Genomic DNA, 14,258 nt, shown 5'->3' with positions numbered 1-14,258 from the left:
CAAGAAGAAACAGACTTTTTTTTTTTTAACCCAGAAAATGTTTTTACAAGAAAATGACCCTGAAGTAGTTGTGCACCAGGTCCTCTGGGAGTCAGACAGGCACGGGGATGAGGAATGCATGAGCGAAGAGAGACTAAGAGTTACACAAGTGCTAGATCATGAAAGAACTTATATGACATGTGGAATTGAACTGCCAGGTCTGTGGAATTAGAAGAGGGTTTTAATTTTTTTTATCTTATTTAAGCTTATTCTCTTTCTTTAGAGCAGCTCCATAGGACCTCAAAGCACCTGCCCTGGCTGCTAACAGAAAAATCAGAACCCGCCTGACCACATCTTTGGCAGGTGGAACATTCTGATTTGAAGTTGTTGAGAGACATGTCTAACATTAAAAAAAAAAAGTCTCCAGGAAACAATCTTATTCCCGAGAGAAGCTAGGTGCTATTTAATGCATAAAATTTCCTAGGATAACAAAATTCTTTATCGCATTTATTTTAAAAATGAAAGTCCACAAGAGGGCGCCAGAATTCACTTTTCTTGATTAAGAAATGAGCAAGTACAAATGCAGAGGTCACAGTTGAAGGTAACCTACAGTTGAAGGCATATTTTTGTTCTCTAATAAAATTAAATATATAAAATTTTTTTTGCATAAATACGAGTATTGGTTTATTTTCTAAACTCCAAATTTGGGTTTAAAAAACAAACAATCCCTAGCCGGTTTGGCTCAGTGGATAGAGCGTCGGCCTGCAGACTCAAGGGTCCCAGGTTCAATTCCGGTCAAGGGCATGTACTTTGGTTGCAGGCACATCCCCAGTAGGGGGTGTGCAGGAGGCAGCTGATCGATGTTTCTCTCCCATCGATGTTTCTGACTCTCTATCCCTCTCCCTTCCTCTCTGTAAAAAAATCAATAAAACATATTTTAAAAAAAAAAAAAAAAAAAAAAAAAAAAACGCCGAAACCGGTTTGGCTCAGTGGATAGAGCATCGGCCTGCGGACTCAAGGGTCCCGGGTTCGATTTCGGTCAAGGCATGTACCTTGGTTGCGGGCACATCCCCGGTAGGGGGTGTGCAGGAGGCGGCTGATCGATGTTTCTCTCTCATCGATGTTTCTGGCTCTCTGTCCCTCTCTCTTCCTCTCTGTAAAAAATCAATAAAATATATTTAAAAAAAAAAAAAGGAAAAAAACAAACAAAAATAACAACAACAAAAATAATACATTAGTGATTACTTCTTTTTTTAATCTTTATTGTTGAAAGCATTACATATGTTCCCTTTTTGCCCCATTGAGCCCTTCCAGGCAATCCCCACCCAAGTCCTTCACCACCCTATTGTCTGTGTCCATGGGTTATGCATACATCCATACACGTTCTTTGGTTGACCTCTTCCCACCCAACCACCCACCCCCATCTTCCCTCCTAGATTTGACAGTCTGTTCCATGCTTCTTTGTATCTGGATCTATTTTTTTGTTCATTCGATTATTTTGTGCATTAGATTCCACATATGAGTGAGATCATGTGATACTTCTCTTTCTTTGACTGGCTTAGTTCTCTTAGCATAATACAGTCTTTCCATGCTGTCTCAAAGGGTATGAGATCCTTCTTTTTTACTGCAGCATAGTATTCCATGGTGTAAATGTACCATCTTGTTTGTTGTTGTTGTTGTTGTTGTTTTATCCACTCATCTACTAATGGGCACTTGGTCTGGAGATCTTAGCTATTGTAAATTGCGCTACTAAGAACATAGAGGTGCATACATTCTTTCTGATTGGTGTTTTGAGTTTCTTAGGATATATTCCTAGAAGTGGGATCACTACATCAAATGGCAGTTCCATATTTAATTTTTTGAGGAAACTAAATACTCTTTCCCATAATGGCTGCACCAGTCTGCATTCCCACCAGCAGTGAAGGAGGGTTCCCTTTTCTCCACATCCTTGCTAGCACTTGTCATTTGTAGATTTGTTGATGGTAGCCATTCTGACAGGTGTGAGGTGATACCTCATTGTCATTTTAATTTGGATCTCTCTTATGATCAGTAACTGAGCATTTTTTCATGTCTCTTGGCCATCTGTATGTCCACTCTAGAGAAGTGCCTATATAGGTCTTTTGCCCACTTTTTAAAAAAATATATTTTTTATTGATTTCAGAGAGGAAGGGAGAGGGAGGGAGAGAGGAAGAGAGAAACATCATTGATGAGAGAGAATCATGGATCGGCTGCCTCCTGCACGCCCCCTACTGGGGATCGAGCCCATGACCCAGGCATGTGCCCTTAACCAGAATCGAACCTGGGACCCTTTAGTCCGCAGGCCGACGCTCTATCCACTGAGCCAAACCAGTCAGGGCTCACTTATTACTTTTTTATAGAAACTAAATGTTACAATTTATTCCATCTTCATGATTATAGATATTACAGAGAAGGGTGGCTAAACAAGGCAAATAAAGCAAATTCCTTTCTCCCCTAACCAGATACCGTATTTTGGCATTTTCATGATATACAGGTTGACTTAATTCATTGACTTATGTTGAAAGCTGGCCATAGCAGCAAACCTTTGCAATTTAGGATCTTCCTCAATAGCATATTCCAAAGATCTTAATGACTGAACTACTCTATGAACTCTGAAATGGTATTCGCTCTAACATTCTTGAAGCTTTCACATCTTAACCTGGGATCTGACACCTTTTATTAAAGCAGGGAATTGTTAAAACTTCCTCTCTGCTAACCCAGTCCACCATTGAGCAATCTTAACAGTTAAGTTACTATCCGTGTATACTAATAAAAGGGTAATATGCTAATTAGACCAGACGTCTTCCGGACGTCCATCCGGACAAAGCCACTGTGGCTGCGAGGTGGCGCCACAAGAACAGGAGCAGAGGCGGCGCTGCCGCTGCATCCGCCACCTCCCCTTTCGCACAGGTGGCCCGGGAGCGGCCTCTGCGCTGGCCCTTCCACAGATGCGGCATGGGAGAGGCGGCAGCACGGGCCGGTCCAGCACCGGGGCCCGTTTCGCAGAGGCAGTGGGAGAGGGGGCTGCACGGTCCGGGGTCCGGGTCCGGTGCTGCCCCTTCTGCAAAGGCAGCCACAGAGGCAGTGACGCAGGCCTCTTCCCAGCGCCACACCTCCGCAGAGGCTGGACGGGGTGCAACCTGGTGTGCCTCAACCTCCCACACCCCTCCCCCAGCCAGCCTGGCCCCAGATCGCTCCCCACCCACCAGTGGGGAGGGGGGGTGGGACCAGCACTAAGGAGCGAGGGCTGAGGGCCAGCAGCCATGGTGGCTGGCAGTGCAGCACCAGCGGGGTGATGGGGGCAGCACCTTCCATGATTGGCCTGGTCACCTCCCGCAGAGGGAGGTCAGACTGCGGCTTAGGCCTGCTCCCCATGGGAAATGGGCCTAAGCTGTCAGTAGGACATCCCCTGAGGGCTCCTGGACTGTGAGAGGGGGCAGGCCGGGCTGAGGGGACCCCCTTCCCTCCCCCCCGCAATGCACTAATTTTTGTGCACCGGGCCTCTAGTATAAAAATAAAACTGCTCCTAAGCATTGATTGAAACAGTCATGCTGGCATCCCTTTTCAGAGCATTAGATCCCTGAGAGAAAAGAGGTCTTAACCAGTTGCTTCCATGAACAATGACCCCAGTACAGTATATCTAATGTCCTTTGAGGCAAACTCAAGTGGTCAGGCAACCATGATTATCCTCACAAGTTTATCAGTCTTTAAGTATAAGATATATTTAAAGCTGATCCCAGATGAAGTATTGCAACCATAATCCCAAGAAATCATTCAGTTTTAGCACAGCAAGTTCCTGCAAGATGTCAGAGCAAGTGAGAAGTCATCCCAAAGTAAAAAGTGATGGTTCATCATCTTTTACTAGTGAGAGGAAAACATCTACGAGGAAAATACGTCCTCATTAAATTAATGGCTATCTTCACAGCCTTGACAGAATCCAGAGGCCCCAATTTCCTGATTTGAGGAGTCTATTTTTAAGATGACTGTCAAGGTCAAGAAGAGCTTTCAGGCTTATCTCTGCCATGGCCCATGAACTCCAGTCCTTCAATGGGAATCTCCTTCTCCTTTATTGCTTTCTGGATGCACTGCTGGTAACGCTTGAAGAGGTCAGTGCACAGGTCCCCAGAGCTGTCCCCCTTGAGGAAATTCTCGGCAAGCCAGTGATTAAAACACTGATCATACTCGCGCTACATGTCGGTGCATCCCTCCCCTGTGCTGCTCATCCCTTTTCCCACCTTTTAACTGGATTGTTTGTCTTCCTTTTGTTGAGTTCTATGAGTGCTTTACATATTTTGGATATTAACCTTTTATCAAATGTATCATTGCCAAATATGTTCTCCCATACAGTGGGCTCCCTTTTTATTTTGCTGATAGTTTCTTTTGCTATGCAGAAGCTTTTTATTTTTATGTAATTCCATTTGTTTGTTTTCTCCTTAGTTTCCATTGCCCTAGGACAGTGGTCGACAAACTCATTAGTCAACAGAGCCAAATATCAATAGTACAATGATTGAAATTTCTTTTGAGAGCCAAATTTTTTAAACTTAAACTTCTTCTAATGCCACTTCTTCAAAATAGACTCGCCCAGGCCGTGGTATTTTGTGGAAGAGCCACCTCAAGGGGCCAAAGAGCCACATGTGGCTCGCGAGCCGCAGTTTGCCGACCACGGCCCTAGGAGATGTAGCTACAAAGAGATTGCTATGAGAGATGTCTGAGGTTATGCAGCCTATGGTTTCTTCTAGGATTTTAATGGTTTTACGACATATATTTAAGGTTTTTATCCATTTTGAGTTTATACTTGTGTATGGTGTAAGTTGGTGGTCCAGTTTCATTTTTTTGCATGTATCTGTCCAATTTTCCCAACATCATTTATTGAAGAGATGGTCTTGGCTCCATTGTATGCTCTTGCCTCCATTGTCAAATATTAATTGAGCACAATGGCCTGGGCCAATTTCTGGGATCTCTGTTCTGTTCCATTGATCTATATGTCTGTTCTTGTGCCAGTACCAGGCTGTTTTGATTACAGTGGTTTGTAGTATAACTTGATATCTGGGATTGCGATCCCTCCAACTTTGTTCCTCTTTCTTAAGATTGTTGTGACTATTCTGGGTCTTTTTTAGTTCCATGTAAATTTTTGGAAGTATTTGTTTTAGATCTGTGAAATATGCTACTGGTATTTTAATAGGGATTGCATTGAATCTATAGATTGCTTTGGGTAGTATGGACATTTTAATGATGTTAATTCCATCAATCCATGAACACGGTATATTTTTTCACTTGTTTATATATTCCTCTATCTCTTTTTTCATTGTCCTATAGTTTTCTGACTAAAGTATTTTACCTCCTCGGTTAAGTTTATTCCAAAGTATCTTAATTTTTTTGTTTCAATGGTAAATGGGATTGATTGTTCAGTTTCTCTTTCTGAGAGCTCATTATTTGTGTATAAAAATTCCATCAATTTCTGGGTATTAATTTTGTATACTGCTACATTGCCAAATTCGTTTATTAAATATAGTAGTTTTTGGTGAAGTCTTTTCTATGTCATCTGCAAATAATGACAGTTTTACTTCCTCCTTTCCAATTTGGATGCCTTTATTTCTTCTTCTTGTCTGATCGCTATGGCTAGGACTTCCAGTGCTATGTTGAATAAGAATGGTGAAAGTGGGCATCCCTGTTCTTAGGAAAAATGGTTTTAATTTTTGCCCATTGGGTATAATGTTGGCTGTAGATTTGTCATATATAGCCTTTATTATGTTGAGATTTGATTCCTCTATTCCCATTTTTCTGAGATTTTTTCATCAAAAATGGTTGAATTTTCTCTGCATCTGTTGATATGATCATGTGGTTTTTATTTTTCAATTTGTTTATGTAATGTATCACATTTACTGATTTGTGAATATTGTATTAGTCTTGCATCTCTGGAATAAATCTCACTGGGTAATGGGGTAAGATCTTTTTAATATGTTGCTGAATGTAATTTGATAATATTTTGTTGAGGATTTTAGCATCTATGTTCATCAGGGATATAGGCCTCGAATTCTCTTTCTTTGTAGTGTGTTTATTTTGTTTGGGAATTAGGATAATGCTGGACTCATAAAAAGGGGTTGGAAGTGTTCCTTGCTCTTGGATTTTTAGAATAGCTTGAGGAGGATAGGTCTTAGTTCTTCTTTGAATGTTTGGTAAAACTCCCCTGTGAAGCCACCCAGACCAGGGGTTTTGTTTGCGGGGAGTTTTTTGATTATTGCTTCTATTTCATCAGTTGTTATTTGTCTATCAGGTTTTCTGATTCTTTATGATTCAATTTTGGAAGATTGTATTTTTTCTAGGTATTTGTCCATTTCATCCACATTGTCCAGCTTGTTGGCATATAGTTATTCATAGTATTTTGTTCTATACATTGCAATTAAATCCATCTGACCCAGTGTGTCATTGAGAGTTACTGTTGCCTTGTTAATTGTTTGTCCAGAAGATCTATCAAGTGAAGTCAGTAGGGTGCTAAAATCCCCTGTTATGACTGTATTGCTGTTGATCTCTCCCTTAAGGTTCTGCAGAAGTTTCTCTACACACACACACACACACACACACACACACACACACACACATATTTAGGTACTCCTATATTTGGGTGCATATATGTTTATCCGGGTTATATCCTCTTGTTGGATTGATCCCTTTAGTATTATGTAGTGACTTTTATTGAAGTCTATTTTGTCAGGTATGAGTATTGCTACCCCAGCTTTTTTTTTTTTTTTTTTTTGTTTCATTTCCATTTGCACAGAAAATACTCATCCTGTGTGTCTTTTGTTCTGACGTGGGTCTCTTATAGACAGCATATGATGGAGTCATGTTTTTGTATCCATTCAGCTACCCTATGTCTTTTGATTTTATGCCTGTCCCCAAGGAATGTGGCCTTGGTGCTGTGCAGCTTCCTTCTGGCCCTCTGGGCTCAGAGGTCTCACAACTCTCTGCAGCCCAGATCCCTGATTTTACCATTCTCCAGGTGTCCTCTGCCCTTCCTGGCTGTGAATTGTCTCTCCAGCTGTGTCTACTTCGCCAATTCCAGGTGGATATTATTCAATTTGGTTGCTCCTTCTATCTGCTCCGGGATAAGGTTCAGGACATGTCTGCCTATTAGGCTGCCATTTTGTCTCCTAACCTCTACTTGTTAATTTTTTTGTCTGTAACATCTATCTAGTGATGTCAGTGGGGTTTTAAAGTCCCTTTCTAGGACTGTATTGCTGTCTATCTTTCCCTTACAGTCCTCCAGGATTTTATATATATATAAAATATATATATAGGAATATATATATATTCCTATATTAGGTGCATATATGTTCACCAGGGTTATATCTTCTTGGAATAATCTCTTTAGTATTGTATGTTAATCTTCTTTATATCTTTTGTAGCTTATATTTTGAAATCTATTTTGTCAGATATGAAATTTGCAATGCTGGTTAGGTGGTAATAATCTATTTACACTTAAGGTTATTATTGATATAAGTAATTATTTATTGCCATTTTTATTCTGTATGCCTATCTCTCTCTCTCTCTCTCTCTCTCTCTATATATATATATATATATATATATATATATCCTCTCTAATAATAGACAAATATGCAAATTGACCATACCGCCGACACACCCACAAGCCACGCCCACAAGCCACACCCATCATCCAATCAGAGTGAGTATGCAAATTAACCCAAACCAAGATGGCTACAGCCACAGAGAGCAAGGTTTCCTAGGTAACAGAGGAAGCCAAGCTTTCCGCCTGCCCTAGCCAGGCCTAAGCCTCCACTCAAGCTACAAAGTTTCAATTATAGAAGGTAAACAAATTCAAACAAATGGCGGCAGAATGGAGCTTGAGAGAGCAGGCCAGGGTTGCCGCTGGCAACAGGGGAAGCAGAACTTTCTGCACACCCTGGCCAGGCCCACCTGCTTAAGGCAACAAAGTTTCAATTATAACCCCAACACAAATGGCTGCCGGCCGGCCTTGGAGGGAGCCCCAGGCTTGGCTCCGCTCCAGGCTACAAAGTTTCAATTGCAGAAGGAAAATAAATTCCAGATACCAGGGCCTCCGTTTGGGTCGCCAGGGGGCGTGGCCGGCCTGCAAACCACCACAGGCCCCTTGCTCAGGCCGCCCCACACCCCAAGGGAAACCCTGCCTGATCCAGGACGCCCTTCAGGGCAAACCAGCTGGCCCCTACCCCTGTACCAGGCCTCTATCCTATCTAATAAAAGAGTAATATGCAGATTGATCATCACTGCAACACACAATATAGCTGCCCTCATGTGGTCAAAGATCCTGCCCCCATGTGGACACAAGATGGCCACCACAAGATGGCCAGCAGGAGAGGGCAGTTGGGAGGCACCCGGCCTGCAAGGGAGGGCAGTTGAGAGGGACCAGGCTTGCAAGGGAGGGCAGTTGGGAGGCACCCGGCCTGCAAGGGAGGGCAGTTGGGAGGCACCCGGCCTGCAAGGGAGGGCAGTTGGAGGTGATCAACCCTACAGGAGAGGGCAGTTAGGGGTGACCAGGCCGGCAGAGGAGGGAAGTTGGGGGCAAACAGGCTGGCAGCAGAGTGGTTAGGGGGTGATCAGGCAGGCAGGCAGAAGCAGTTAGGGGCAATCAGGAAGGCAGGCAGGCAAGCAGTTGGGAGCCAGCAGTCCTGTATTGTGAGAGGGATGTTCGACTGCTCGTTTAGGGGCAGTCAGACATCCCTCAAGGGGTCCCATATTGGAGAGGGTACAGGCTGGGCTGAGGGACAACCCCCCTCCATGCATGAATTTTGTGCACCGGGCCCTCTAGTGTGTGTGTATATATATATATATATATATATATATATACATATATATATATATATATATATATATATATATATATATGTAAATAATATATATATTTCTTTTTCTAATTACAACAGTACCTTTAACATTTCTTGCAGTGCTGGTTTGGTGGTGATAAACTCCTTTAGCTTTTTTTTTTTCCCCTAGTGGTGATAAATTCTTTTAGCCTTTTTATTTCACTATCTATTTTAAGTGATAGTCTTGCTGGATAGAGTAGTCTTAGTTTCAGATCCTTGCTTTTCATTACCTTGAATATTTCATGCCATTCCCTTCTGTCCTGTAGACTTTCAGATGAGAAATCAGCTGACAGCCTAATGGGAGCTCTTTTGTAGTTAACAAATTGTTTTTCTCTTGCTGCCTTTTAGATTCTCTCTTTGACTTTAATTTTTGGCTTTTAAATTATGATGTGTTTGGGTGTGGGCCTGTTTGGGTTTTTCTTGCTTGGGGTTCTCTGTGCCTCCTGAACTTGTATGACTTTTCCCTTTACCAGGTTAGAGGAATTTTCTGCCATTGTTTCTTCAAACACATTCTCTATCCCTTGCTCATTTTCTTCACCTTCTGGAACTCCTATGAAACGCAAATATTAAGTTTCATGATTTAGCTCAGTTATGCTGTCCTCTTATTTTTTAATTGTTTTTTTTATTTTTGCTTCTCTGATTGAATGATTTTCCTGTCTTTTAATTGACTGATCCAATCCTCGGCTTTCCCTAATCTGCTTTTTATTCCTTCCAATGTTTCTTTATTAGTGCTATGCCAATCTTCATTTCCAACTGGTCTTTTTTCATGGTTACTCTATCTTTTCTGATGCTGTTGAGCAACCTTGCCATCATTATTATGAACTCTATGTCTGATAAATTTCTTATCTCCATTTCATTTAGCTCTTCTTCTGGATAATTCTCTTGTTCTTTCATTTTGAGCTTTTTTTGTCTCCCTATTTTGGCTACTTATTTGGGTTTGTGTCTATGAATTAGATACATCTGCTATGACTCCCAATCTCTAGTGCAGGATAATATTAGATGCAGTTTGTGACTGGCCCTGAGTCCCTTTTTTGGAGCTATCAGCAATCCACAGCTTGTGGCTCCCTCTGCTGGGGTTTGGTGCTTTTTGGTGCTTTCTGAAAGCACCAAGATATACACCCAGGTCTGCTTTTTCTAGCCTTGGGCTCAGAAGGACATCAGGCAAAGACTCAAAGCCTCTGGAGATCTGCCTCTGCCTGCAATCTGATTGTTATTCAGTCTTGATTAGCCTCAGGCTTTTGAGCAAATGGTAGGGCAAGAGATTTTCCAAAAGGGTGGGGCAATTGCTTCTCCCCCTCCACCAAGGTAAAAGCTGCCTGGATGTTAGAAATCTGTCAGAGAAAGATATTCTCTGCAGTATGAGGCAATGACTCAGCACAGGAAACCAGGGTGGCTGCCTTCCGAATTCTAACCTTAGAGCTCCCACCTTCAATTCTGTTCACACAGCTCTAGTCCACTCTGCCCACCCACCTTGCTGGAGCCAAAGGTGAGTGGCTGCACACAAAATTTTATGCATTGGCTCATTAAGAGTTTGCCTGCATTTCTAGCCATCTCACCTTGGCAGAAAGCAACCCTACTGCTTTTCACAGCCAGATGTTATGGGGGCACCTTTCTCAGTTCTGGTTCTCTGGTCTAGGAAACTCAGTTTTTGGTTTAGACCCCAGAATCCTCAGTGGGAATCCCCCAAGCTGAGATATCTCTTTGGACCTTCAGTTGCTATCTGTGGGAGCCCAAACAGCCCTTTCCCACCTCTGCACTTCCTATCAGTCTCAACGCAGTCTCCTCTTTTCATCCTTGGTTATCAGGATTCTCTCCAGCTAGTCTTCAGTTGATTATTCAGGATGGTTTTCTATATTTTAGTTGTATTTCCAGCTGGGAGAGTGTCAGCTTCCACATACTTCTCCACCATTTTGGATTCTTAATGATTACTTCTTGAAGTTACCGTATTTTCCGGCGTATAAGACGACTGGGAGTATAGAAGATTTTCCTGGGTTAAAAAGTCATCTTATATGCCAGAAAATATGATAGTTTTGGGCCCCATTACTCAATTATTCTAATAGATAAAAAGCCAAGGGCCATCATGACCTAAACGACCGGATGGACACCAAACAAGCAGGCTCCATTGATCAGGGGAAGGATAATGGGAGAACCAGGGTCCCTCAGGCTCTGATGAATCCGTGGCAGCAGCAACTGGTGAGCAGACGGGTGGAAGGCAAACCACTTGGTCCCTCCTCCTGGGCCTCAAGACTCCAATCAATAGGTAGTGGAGGCGGGGCAGAACTGGGAACTGGCTCCCTTAGTAGTCCTACGGTTCAATCTCCAGAGGAAAGGCCAGGCAGCAATGGACCAGCGCCACCCACACGATCCCAACAGTGCTACCGGCCTCCTGGAACTCGGCCTCAGGCACTGTGGCTGCTTCCCCTCCCTAGACAATCCACAAGGAAGAAAGGATACTGCCTGCAGCACCAGGGATGACCAGTGGTGACTGCCCTCCCCGTGCTTCCTCCAGGTCACTTCCTCCGCCCGCCCTACTCCAGATGAATTGTGAGCACTGCACATGGAAGGAATGTAGTAAAAACAAACACCAAAAACTGATGACCAAGAGAATGCTGCAGTCAATGTCCAGAGTCTGGCTCAGGAGAACAGAGAGGAGGGAGAATTCCATAAGTTAGCCAATGCCAAGATATTTCTGAGAGACTGCCTGTGTGACAGTTGTGTGACCACAGAGGAAGGAGTCCAAGTTTCTCAACAGAACACCTAGGACTTCTTCTGTGTTCTGAACCTTAATAAGGAATGTGATACCTCACAGCACAAGGTGCTGGCAGTGTCTGTGTGTCCTTAGTCTCTGCTTTATTTTGCTGCTTAATTCAGCCTCAGTGTCACTGATGCCTCCAGAAGGCTCTGTGGCTTCCTCAAAAGCCTAGGGGCGCATTGTCTTTGACATGAAGATAGCTGCGGACTTCAGCATTCTGGAGAGTCAGAAGGAATTTGTGCATCGTGAGGAAGAACCCCGGCTACCCATGCTGACCTCCGCCTGCCCCGGTTGGATCTGATATGCAGAGCATGTGCTGGGTCACCCCATCACCCCCACCTCTGCACGGCCAAGTCTCCCCAGCAGGTCATGGGCTCTCTGGTGAAGGATTACTTCACCAGATGGCAGAACCTGTCCCCAGACAAGATTTTCCACATCATTGTGGCCCTGTGTTCTGACAAGAAACTGGAAGCCCTTAGAGAAGATGTTCCCACAGCTTTACATAGTTCCCAGGGTGCTGACTGCATGTTAACCTCAGGTGAAATTGTCCAGATAATGGAGCAAAGTGACCTCGCCTCGAATGCTTCTGCCGTGGACACTCTGTTTGGAGACATGAAGGAGGAGGAGGTGAGGCTCCATGAGGGTGCCAGCTCCGACGGTACCTGGCTCACATCTTCAGGCACATGGCCAAGGAGCTGTTCAATGAGGACGTGAGGGTGCTCACCTACCACACCCTGAGGAAGAAAGACTTCCAGGAGGTCACCCTTGAAAGTGATGAAGAGGCTCTGCTATGGTTTGAGGCTGCTTATGGCTTTTGGAACATCCAGAAGTGGTCCTGAAGCTGTAGAGGGGCAAGTTCCCCTGCCACTTCGTGGAAGTCCTGGCCTGCGCCAGGGATGCCTAAGTGGCAGGAGCCAGGCACAGGCAAGGACGGGTGTGCAGACAGGGCACTGCTGTGACAGATGGAAGGCATCTACACTGCCATGCTGTTGTGGCCCCCAGAGACCAGTGCCCATGTGCAGGAGCTATACCAAGAGTGGCTGGGGTGGGTGGGGGATGACTCCCCCTGGACCCAGGAGGCCCTGCACACCACCTATCAGGACCCAGGGCAACCTGCCAGGACATCAAGTGGTAAAGGTCCAGCAGACACCTGGCCTGCAGGCCGCCTGAGGAGGGGTGTCAGATGCGTGAAGGAAAGGTTTAGCATCTCTGTCATCGCTTTGGTTTTCAGAATTCCATGCACCCCATCTGTCGGCTCCCTCACTCTGAGGGGTGCGGTTGTCACATGGGTGCAACTGAAATATTGTGTCTCGAGAGGATTGCCCCAATGTACGTATCCTTTTATCTGATGATGAAAAAATCCCAAAGAGCAAGAATGGAGACAGACTACTGTCCTTTACACTTAAAAAGCCCTGGAAGTGTCCTGCGAAGAGCTGAGACTTGGTTCTGTCCATCTGCCTCAGAGAGATTGGGTGTGGAAATGGCCCTGCTTGGCCCTGACTTACCCACTTATGTTACTCTTGAAGGCATCTTTGCCACCATGTGAATAAACTGCCACCTTTTGGAATAGGGGCTCATACAAATATTTGCATTCCTAACTTTTCTTAAAACAGATCTATGTTCTGCAGCTGTAGCCACCATCCTGAGATCAGGTCCTTTCGACCAGTTCCTGTCACTGGGAATCAGGGGGCACTGGAGTAGAGCCTCCCACCGCCCCCCATGACCTTTTACATTCAGGGATTGAGCTGAACGCACTTTGGGGGAGGCCTGGCAAGGGTGACAGGTGTCACAGATGGAAGGATGGAGAATGGAGAGGCGGACACCCAGCTCGGTCCCTTCCTGGGTGGGGTCAGGCAGATGAAGGCTGGCCAGCCCGCCCCACAATTGGGTGAGATAGCATCTTCTGTGTTCACCTCTCACCCCATGGGCCTGGCCACTCCCCTCAGCTCAGGGCATCCCTCTGCATTCCAGGTCAGCGCCCTCTGCCCTCACATGCTGCTCGCCCTAAATGAGAAGGAAGAGAGCAATTGACCCACAGACAACTACACAGAAAGATAGGGCTCACGGCTGGCGAGCGAAGTGGTGGTGGCAGGTGACTCTCCTGCCTCCATGTCATCCCTAAGGAGCAGCAAATCGAGTGGTAAGGCGCAGTGTGCAAGTGGGCAGTAAGGAGTGAGGGGTTCCGGACTGTGAGAGGGATTTCCACCTGTTGGCTTAGGCCTGTTCCTCATGTGAAATGGGTCTAAGCTGGTAGGTGGACATCCCCTGAGGGGTCCTGGACTTTGAGAGGGTGCAGGCTGGCTAAGAGTCCCCCCTCCAGTGCATGAATTTTGTGCACTGGGCTTCTAGTCTAATCTAATAATAGACAAATATGCAAATTGACCACACCTTCGCTACACCTAAGCCACGCCCACCAGCCAAGCCACGCCCACCAACCAATCAGGACAAGCATGCAAATTGCCCCAACAAAGATGGCGGCTAATTTGCATATCAAGACAGTGTCGAAAGAAGCCAAGAGCTGCAAAGGGGAGTAAAGCTTCGAAGAAGCAAGCAAGCCAGGGGGGCGGGGGGAGGAGAAGGGAGGAGCGAAGTCAGGGCCGTGGGCGAAGGGAAACGAAGGCGGGCTGGAGGAGAAGGCGGGGCCGGCAGCA

The 14,258-nt window shown here is 45.0% G+C and overlaps 2 pseudogenes; one reads left to right on the top strand and one right to left on the bottom strand.

The window, feature by feature from the left end:
* Positions 1 to 3,989: 3,989 nt before the first annotated feature.
* On the bottom strand, positions 3,990 to 4,220 carry LOC129150048 (TP53-regulated inhibitor of apoptosis 1-like; annotated as a pseudogene).
* Positions 4,221 to 11,392: 7,172 nt separating this feature from the next.
* On the top strand, positions 11,393 to 13,153 carry LOC103295596 (nuclear prelamin A recognition factor-like; annotated as a pseudogene).
* The last annotated feature ends 1,105 nt before the right edge of the window (positions 13,154 to 14,258 follow it).

The sequence above is a fragment of the Eptesicus fuscus genome, chromosome 8 (genome assembly GCF_027574615.1).
Source record: "Eptesicus fuscus isolate TK198812 chromosome 8, DD_ASM_mEF_20220401, whole genome shotgun sequence".
NCBI classification, from domain to species: Eukaryota; Metazoa; Chordata; class Mammalia; order Chiroptera; family Vespertilionidae; genus Eptesicus; species Eptesicus fuscus.
This window is presented reverse-complemented; position numbering and strand designations above follow the sequence as displayed.